We start from the raw sequence: 9,329 nt of genomic DNA, 5'->3' as shown, positions 1-9,329 counted from the left end.
GGACCCACTTAGGGCCTTCTAGGACCATGGTAAGACCCCGGGGAACCCTCTAGAGCACCCTGCGTCCTCTTTAGGGCCTTCTAGTACACTTCTAGGGACCCAGGGACTTTCTAGAGCCCCCTGGTTCCCTTTAGAGCCTTCTAGAACCCTTCTAGGAGCCCCAGGAACCCTCTAGAGCCCGCTGGGACCCCCTTAGGGCCTTCTAGGACCCTTCTAGGACCACAAGGAACCCTCTAGAGCCCCCTGGGACCCCTTTAGGGCCTTCTAGGACAGTTCTAGGGCCGCCAGGGTCCGTCTAGACCCCCCTGGGACCCCTTTAGGGCCTTCTAGGACCCTTCTAGGACCACAAGAAACCATCTATAGCTCTCTGGGACCCCTTTAGGGCGTTCTAGGACTCTTCTAGGGTCCCCAGAGACCGTCTAGAGCCCCCTGGGACCCCCTTAGGGCATTCTAGGACCCTTCTAGGGCCCCCAGGGACCCTCTAGAGCCCCCTGGGACCCACTTAGGGCCTTCTAAGACCCTTCTAGGACCACCAGGAGCCCTCTAGAGCCCTCTGGGACACCTTTTTGCACATTCTAGGACACTTCTAGTGCCCCCAGAGACCCTCTAGAGCTCCCTGGGAGTCTTTAGGGCCTACTAGGGCCCTTCTAGGATCACCAGGAACCCTCTAGAGCCCTCTGGGACCCACTTAGGGCCTTCTAGGACCCTTCTAGGACCACGAGGAACCCTCTAGAGCCCTCTGGGACCCCCTTAGGGCATTCTAGGACCCTTCTAGGGCCCCCAGGGACCCTCTAGAGCCCCCTGGGACCCCCTTAGGGCTTTCTAAGACCCTTCTAGGACCACCAGGAGCCCTCTATAGCCCTCTGGGACCCTCTTTGCGCCTTCTAGGACCCTTCTAGTGCCCCCAGGGACACTCTAGAGCCCCCTGGGACTCCTTAGGGCCTACTAGGACACTTCTAGGACCACGAGAAACCCTCTAGAGCCCCCTGGGACCTCCTTAGGTCCTTCTAGGACCGTTCTAGGGTCACCAGGAACCCTCTAGAGCCCTCTGGGACCCTCTTTGCGCCTTCTAGGACCCTTCTAGGACCACGAGGAACTCTCTAGAGCCCCCTGGGACTTGCTTAAGGCCTTCTAGGAATCTTCTAGGACCACGAGAAACCATCTAGAGCCCCCTGGGACCCACTTAGGGCATTCTAGGTTCATTTTAAGACCCTGGGGAACCCTCTAGAGCCTCGTGGTACCACTTAGAGCCTTGTAGGACCCTTCTAGGACCAGAAGGAACCCTCTAGAGCCCCCTGGGACCCCCTTAGGGCCTTCTAGGACAATTCTAGCGCCCCCAGGGACCCTCTAGAGCCCCCTGGGAAACACTTAGGGCCATCTAGGACCCTTCTAGGACCCACGGGAACCATCTAGAGCCCCCTGGGACCACTTTAGGGATGTCTAGGACCCTTCTAGGGCCCCCAGGGACCTTCTAGAGCCCCCTGGTTACCCTTTGAGCCTTCTAGAACCCTTCTAGGAGCCCCAGGAACCCTCTAGAGCCCGCTGGGACCCCCTTAGGGCCTTCTAGGACCCTTCTAGGACCACAAGGAACCCTCTAGAGCCCCCTGGACCCCTTTAGGGCCTTCTAGGACAATTCTAGGACCACCAGGAGCCCTCTAGAGCCCCCTAGGACCCACTTAGGGCCTTCTAGGACTCTTCTAGTACCCCCAGGGACCCTCTAGAGCCCCCGGGACCCTTTTAGGGCCTTCTAGGACCCTCCTAGGACCCACGGGTACCCTCTAGAGCCCTCTGGGACCCTTCTAGGGCTTTCTTGGACCCTTTTAGAATCACCAGGAACCCTCCAGAGTCCCCTGGGACCCTTCTAGGGCTTTCTAGGACCCTTCTAGGACCACGAGAAACCCTCTAGAGCCCCCTGGGACCATTTTAGAGCCTTCTAGGACCCTTCTAGGACCACGAGAAACCGTCTATAGCTCTCTGGGACCCCTTTAGGGCGTTCTAGGACTCTTCTAGGGTCCCCAGAGACCGTCTAGAGCCCCCTGGGATGCCTTAGAGCCTTCGAGGACCCTTCTAGGACCACAAGGAACCCTCTAGAGCCCCCTGGGACCCACTTAGGGCCTTCTAGGACCATTTTAAGACCCTGGGGAACCCGCTAGAGCCTCGTGGTACCACTTAGAGCCTTGTAGGACCCTTCTAGGACCAGAAGGAACCCTCCAGAGCCCCCTGGGACCCCCTTAGGGCCTTCTAGGACAATTCTAGCGCCCCCAGGGACCCTCTAGAGCCCCCTGGGACACCCTTAGGGCCTTCTAGGACCCTTCTAGGACACAGGGAACCCTCAAGAGCCCCCTGCGACCCCCTTAGGGCTTTCTAGGGCCATGGTAAGACCCTGGGGAACCCTCCAGAGCACCCTGGGTCCTCTTTAGTGCCTTCTAGTACCCTTCTAGGGCCCCCAGGGACCTTCTAGAGCCCGCTGGTTACACTTTGAGCCTACTAGAACCCTTCTAGGAGCCCCAGGAACCCTCTATAGCTCTCTGGGACCCCTTTAGGGCGTTCTAGGACTCTTCTAGGGTCCCCAGAGACCGTCTAGAGCCCCCTGGGATGCCTTAGAGTCTTCGAGGACCCTTCTAGGACCACGAGGAACCCTCTAGAGCCCCCTGGGACCCACTTAGGGCATTCTAGGACCCTTCTAGGGCCCCCAGGGACCCTCTAGAGCCCCCTGGGACCCACTTAGGGCCTTCTAAGACCCTTCTAGGACCACCAGGAGCCCTCTATAGCCCTCTGGGACACCTTTTTGCACATTCTAGGACACTTCTAGTGCCCCCAGAGACCCTCTAGAGCTCCCTGGGAGTCTTTAGGGCCTACTAGGACCCTTCTAGGATCACCAGGAACCCTCTAGAGCCCTCTGGGACCCACTTAGGGCCTTCTAGGACCCTTCTAGGACCACGAGGAACCCTCTAGAGCCCCCTGGGACCCACTTAGGGCATTCTAGGGCCCTTCTAGGGCCCCCAGGGACCCTCTAGAGCCCCCTGGGACCCCCTTAGGGCTTTCTAAGACCCTTCTAGGACCACCAGGAGCCCTCTCTAGCCCTCTGGGACCCTCTTTGCGCCTTCTAGGACCCTTCTAGTGCCCCCAGGGACAATCTATAGCCCCCCTGGGACTCCTTAGGGCCTACTAGGACCCTTCTAGGACCACGAGAAACCCTCTAGGGCCCCCTGGGACTTGCTTAAGGCCTTCTAGAACCCTTCTAGGACCAGGAGAAACACTCTAGAGCCCCCTGGGACTCCCTTAGGGCCTTCTAGGATCATTGTAAGACCCTGGGGAACCCTCAAGAGCCTCGTGGGACCCCTTAGAGCCTTCTAGCACCCTTCTAGGACCACGAGGATCCCTCTAGAGCCCCCTGGGACCCACTTAGGGCCTTCTAGGACCATTCTAGGACCACAAGGAACCGTCTAGAGCCCCCTGGGACAACTTAGGGCCTTCTAGGGCTCTTCTAGCGCCCCCAGGGACCCTCTAGACCCCCCTGGAACTTGCTTAAGTCCTTCTAGAACCCTTCTAGGGCCACGAGGAACCCTCTAGAGCCCCCTGGGACCCCCTTAGGGCCTTCTAGGTCCATGGTAAAACCCCGGGGAACCCTCTAGAGCACCCTGGGTCCTATTTAAGGCCTTCTAGTACACTTCTAGGGCCCCCAGGGACCTTCTAGAGCCCCCTGGGTCCCCTTAGGGCCTTTTAGGACCCTTCTAGGACCACGAGGAACCATCTAGAGCCCTCTGGGAACCCCTTAGGGCCTTCTAGGACCCTTCTAGGGCCCCCAGGGACCCTCTAGAGCCCCCTGGGACCCCCTTAGGGCCTTCTAGGAGACTTCTAGGACCACGAGAAACCCTCTAGAGCCCCCTGGGACCCCCTTAGGGCCTTCTAGGACCATTTTAAGTCTCCGGGGAACCATCTAGAGGCCCCTGGGACCACTTAGAGCATTCTAGGACCCTTCTATGACCACGAGGAACCTTCTAGAACCCCCTGGGACCCCCTTAGGGCCGTCTAGGACCCTTCTCGGACCACCAGGAACGCTCTAGAGCCCCCTGGGACTTGCTTAAGGCCTTCTAGGACTCTTCTAGGACCATGAGGAAACCAGATAGAGCCCCCTGGGACCCACTTAGGGCCTTCTAGGACCATGGTAAGACCCCGGGGAACCCTCTAGAGCACCCTGCGTCCTCTTTAGGGCCTTCTAGTACACTTCTAGGGACCCAGGGACTTTCTAGAGCCCCCTGGTTCCCTTTAGAGCCTTCTAGAACCCTTCTAGGAGCCCCAGGAACCCTCTAGAGCCCGCTGGGACCCCCTTAGGGCCTTCTAGGACCCTTCTAGGACCACAAGGAACCCTCTAGAGCCCCCTGGGACCCCTTTAGGGCCTTCTAGGACAATTCTAGGGCCGCCAGGGTCCGTCTAGACCCCCCTGGGACCCCTTTAGGGCCTTCTAGAACCCTTCTAGGACCACCAGGAGCCCTCTAGAGCCCCCTAGGACCCACTTAGGGCCTTCTAGGACTCTTCTAGTACCCCCAGGGACCCTCTAGAGCCCCCTGGGACCCTTTTAGGGCCTTCTAGGACCCTCCTAGGACCCACGGGTACCCTCTAGAGCCCTCTGGAACCCTTCTAGGGCTTTCTTGGACCCTTTTAGAATCACCAGGAATCCTCCAGAGTCCCCTGGGACCCTTCTAGGGCTTTCTAGGACCCTTCTAGGACCACGAGGAACCCTCTAGAGCCCCCTGGGACCATTTTAGGGCCTTCTAGGACTCTTCTAGGACCACAAGAAATTATCTATAGCTCTCTGGGACCCCTTTAGGGCGTTCTAGGACTCTTCTAGGGTCCCCAGAGACCGTCTAGAGCCCCCTGGGACCCCCTTAGGGCATTCTAGGACCCTTCTAGGGCCCCCAGGGACCCTCTAGAGCCCCCTGGGACCCACTTAGGGCCTTCTAAGACCCTTCTAGGACCACCAGGAGCCCTCTAGAGCCCTCTGGGACACCTTTTTGCACATTCTAGGACACTTCTAGTGCCCCCAGAGACCCTCTAGAGCTCCCTGGGAGTCTTTAGGGCCTACTAGGGCCCTTCTAGGACCACGAGGAACTCTCTAGAGCCCCCTGGGACTTGCTTAAGGCCTTCTAGGACTCTTCTAGGACCACGAGAAACCATCTAGAGCCCCTGGGACCCACTTAGGGCATTCTAGGTTCATTTTAAGACCCTGGGGAACCCTCTAGAGCCTCGTGGTACCACTTAGAGCCTTGTAGGACCCTTCTAGGACCAGAAGGAACCCTCTAGAGCCCCCTGGGACACACTTAGGGCCTTCTAGGACAATTCTAGCGCCCCCAGGGACCCTCTAGAGCCCCCTGGGAAACACTTAGGGCCATCTAGGACCCTTCTAGGACCCACGGGAACCATCTAGAGCCCCCTGGGACCACTTTAGGGACGTCTAGGACCCTTCTAGGGCCCCCAGGGACCTTCTAGAGCCCCCTGGTTACCCTTTGAGCCTTCTAGAACCCTTCTAGGAGCCCCAGGAACCCTCTAGAGCCCGCTGGGACCCCCTTAGGGCCTTCTAGGACCCTTCTAGGACCACAAGGAACCCTCTAGAGCCCCCTGGGACCCCTTTAGGGCCTTCTAGGACAATTCTAGGACCACCAGGAGCCCTCTAGAGCCCCCTAGGACCCACTTAGGGCCTTCTAGGACTCTTCTAGTACCCCCAGGGACCCTCTAGAGCCCCCGGGACCCTTTTAGGGCCTTCTAGGACCCTCCTAGGACCCACGGGTACCCTCTAGAGCCCTCTGGGACCCTTCTAGGGCTTTCTTGGACCCTTTTAGAATCACCAGGAACCCTCCAGAGTCCCCTGGGACCCTTCTAGGGCTTTCTAGGACCCTTCTAGGACCACGAGAAACCCTCTAGAGCCCCCTGGGACCATTTTAGGGCCTTCTAGGACCCTTCTAGGACCACGAGAAACCGTCTATAGCTCTCTGGGACCCCTTTAGGGCGTTCTAGGACTCTTCTAGGGTCCCCAGAGACCGTCTAGAGCCCCCTGGGATGCCTTAGAGCCTTCGAGGACCCTTCTAGGACCACAAGGAACCCTCTAGAGCCCCCTGGGACCCACTTAGGGCCTTCTAGGACCATTTTAAGACCCTGGGGAACCCGCTAGAGCCTCGTGGTACCACTTAGAGCCTTGTAGGACCCTTCTAGGACCAGAAGGAACCCTCCAGAGCCCCCTGGGACCCCCTTAGGGCCTTCTAGGACAATTCTAGCGCCCCCAGGGACCCTCTAGAGCCCCCTGGGACACCCTTAGGGCTTTCTAGGGCCATGGTAAGACCCTGGGGAACCCTCCAGAGCACCCTGGGTCCTCTTTAGTGCCTTCTAGTACCCTTCTAGGGCCCCCAGGGACCTTCTAGAGCCCGCTGGTTACACTTTGAGCCTACTAGAACCATTCTAGGAGCCCCAGGAACCCTCTATAGCTCTCTGGGACCCCTTTAGGGCGTTCTAGGACTCTTCTAGGGTCCCCAGAGACCGTCTAGAGCCCCCTGGATGCCTTAGAGGCGTTCTAGGACTCTTCTAGGGTCCCCAGAGACCGTCTAGAGCCCCCTGGGATGCCTTAGAGTCTTCGAGGACCCTTCTAGGACCACGAGGAACCCTCTAGAGCCCCCTGGGACCCACTTAGGGCATTCTAGGACCCTTCTAGGGCCCCCAGGGACCCTCTAGAGCCCCCTGGGACCCACTTAGGGCCTTCTAAGACCCTTCTAGGACCACCAGGAGCCCTCTATAGCCCTCTGGGACACCTTTTTGCACATTCTAGGACACTTCTAGTGCCCCCAGAGACCCTCTAGAGCTCCCTGGGAGTCTTTAGGGCCTACTAGGACCCTTCTAGGATCACCAGGAACCCTCTAGAGCCCTCTGGGACCCACTTAGGGCCTTCTAGGACCCTTCTAGGACCACGAGGAACCCTCTAGAGCCCCCTGGGACCCACTTAGGGCATTCTAGGGCCCTTCTAGGGCCCCCAGGGACCCTCTAGAGCCCCCTGGGACCCCCTTAGGGCTTTCTAAGACCCTTCTAGGACCACCAGGAGCCCTCTCTAGCCCTCTGGGACCCTCTTTGCGCCTTCTAGGACCCTTCTAGTGCCCCCAGGGACACTCTAGAGCCCCCTGGGACTCCTTAGGGCCTACTAGGACCCTTCTAGGACCACGAGAAACCCTCTAGGGCCCCCTGGGACTTGCTTAAGGCCTTCTAGAACCCTTCTAGGACCAGGAGAAACACTCTAGAGCCCCCTGGGACTCCCTTAGGGCCTTCTAGGATCATTGTAAGACCCTGGGGAACCCTCAAGAGCCTCGTGGGACCCCTTAGAGCCTTCTAGGACCCTTCTAGGACCACGAGGATCCCTCTAGAGCCCCCTGGGACCCACTTAGGGCCTTCTAGGACCCTCCTAGGACCCACGGGTACCCTCTAGAGCCCTCTGGGACCCTTCTAGGGCTTTCTATGACCCTTCTAGGACCACGAGGAACCCTCTAGAGCCCCCTGGGACCATTTTAGGGCCTTCTAGGACCCTTCTAGGACCACAAGAAACCATCTATAGCTCTCTGGGACCCTATTTGCGCCTTCTAGGACCCTTCTAGGACCACGAGGAACTCTCTAGAGCCCCCTGGGACTTGCTTAAGGCCTTCTAGGACTCTTCTAGGACCACGAGAAACCATCTAGAGCCCCCTGGGACCCACTTAGGGCATTCTAGGTTCATTTTAAGACCCTGGGGAACCCTCTAGAGCCTCGTGGTACCACTTAGAGCCTTGTAGGACCCTTCTAGGACCAGAGGGAACCCTCTAGAGCCCACTGGGACACACTTAGGGCCTTCTAGGACAATTCTAGCGCCCCCAGGGACCCTCTAGAGCCCCCTGGGACCCCCTTAGGGCTTTCTAGGGCCATGGTAAGACCCTGGGGAACCCTCCAGAGCACCCTGGGTCCTCTTTAGTGCCTTCTAGTACCCTTCTAGGGCCCCCAGGGACCTTCTAGAGCCCCCTGGTTAAACTTTTAGGGCCTTCTAGAACCCTTCTAGGAGCCCCAGGAACCCTCTAGAGCCCGCTGGGACCCCCTTAGGGCCTTCTAGGACCCTTCTAGGACCACAAGGAACCCTCTAGAGCCCGCTGGGACCCACTTAGGGCCTTCTAGGACAATTCTAGGGTCGCCAGGGTCCGTCTAGAGCCCCCTGGGACCCCTTTAGGGCCTTCTAGGACCCTTCTAGGACCACCAGGAGCCCTCTAGAGCCCCCTAGGACCCACTTAGGGCCTTCTAGGACTCTTCTAGTACCCCCAGGGACCCTCTAGAGCCCCCTGGGACCCTTTTAGGGCCTTCTAGGACCCTCCTAGGACCCACGGGTACCCTCTAGAGCCCTCTGGGACCCTTCTAGGGCTTTCTTGGACCCTTTTAGAATCACCAGGAACCCTCCAGAGTCCCCTGGGACCCTTCTAGGGCTTTCTAGGACCCTTCTAGGACCACGAGGAACCCTCTAGAGCCCCCTGGGACCATTTTAGGGCGTTCTAGGACTCTTCTAGGACCACAAGAAACCATCTATAGCTCTCTGGGACCCCTTTAGGGCGTTCTAGGACTCTTCTAGGGTCCCCAGAGACCGTCTAGAGCCCCCTGGGACCCCCTTAGGGCATTCTAGGACCCTTCTAGGGCCCCCAGGGACCCTCTAGAGCCCCCTGGGACCCACTTAGGGCCTTCTAAGACCCTTCTAGGACCACCAGGAGCCCTCTAGAGCCCTCTGGGACACCTTTTTGCACATTCTAGGACACTTCTAGTGCCCCCAGAGACCCTCTAGAGCTCCCTGGGAGTCTTTAGGGCCTACTAGGGCCCTTCTAGGATCACCAGGAACCCTCTAGAGCCCTCTGGGACCCACTTAGGGCCTTCTAGGACCCTTCTAGGACCACGAGGAACCCTCTAGAGCCCTCTGGGACCCCCTTAGGGCATTCTAGGGCCCTTCTAGGGCCCCCAGGGACCCTCTAGAGCCCCCTGGGACCCCCTTAGGGCTTTCTAAGACCCTTCTAGGACCACCAGGAGCCCTCTATAGCCCTCTGGGACCCTCTTTGCGCCTTCTAGGACCCTTCTAGTGCCCCCAGGGACACTCTAGAGCCCCCTGGGACTCCTTAGGGCCTACTAGGACACTTCTAGGACCACGAGAAACCCTCTAGAGCCCCCTGGGACCTCCTTAGGTCCTTCTAGGACCGTTCTAGGGTCACAAGGAACCCTCTAGAGCCCTCTGGGACCCTCTTTGCGCCTTCTAGGACCCTTCTAGGACCACGAGGAACTCTCTAGAGCCC

Source organism: Phaenicophaeus curvirostris, unplaced genomic scaffold (genome assembly GCF_032191515.1).
Source record: "Phaenicophaeus curvirostris isolate KB17595 unplaced genomic scaffold, BPBGC_Pcur_1.0 scaffold_191, whole genome shotgun sequence".
NCBI lineage: Eukaryota > Metazoa > Chordata > Aves > Cuculiformes > Cuculidae > Phaenicophaeus > Phaenicophaeus curvirostris.
Note: the sequence above shows the minus strand (reverse complement) of the source record.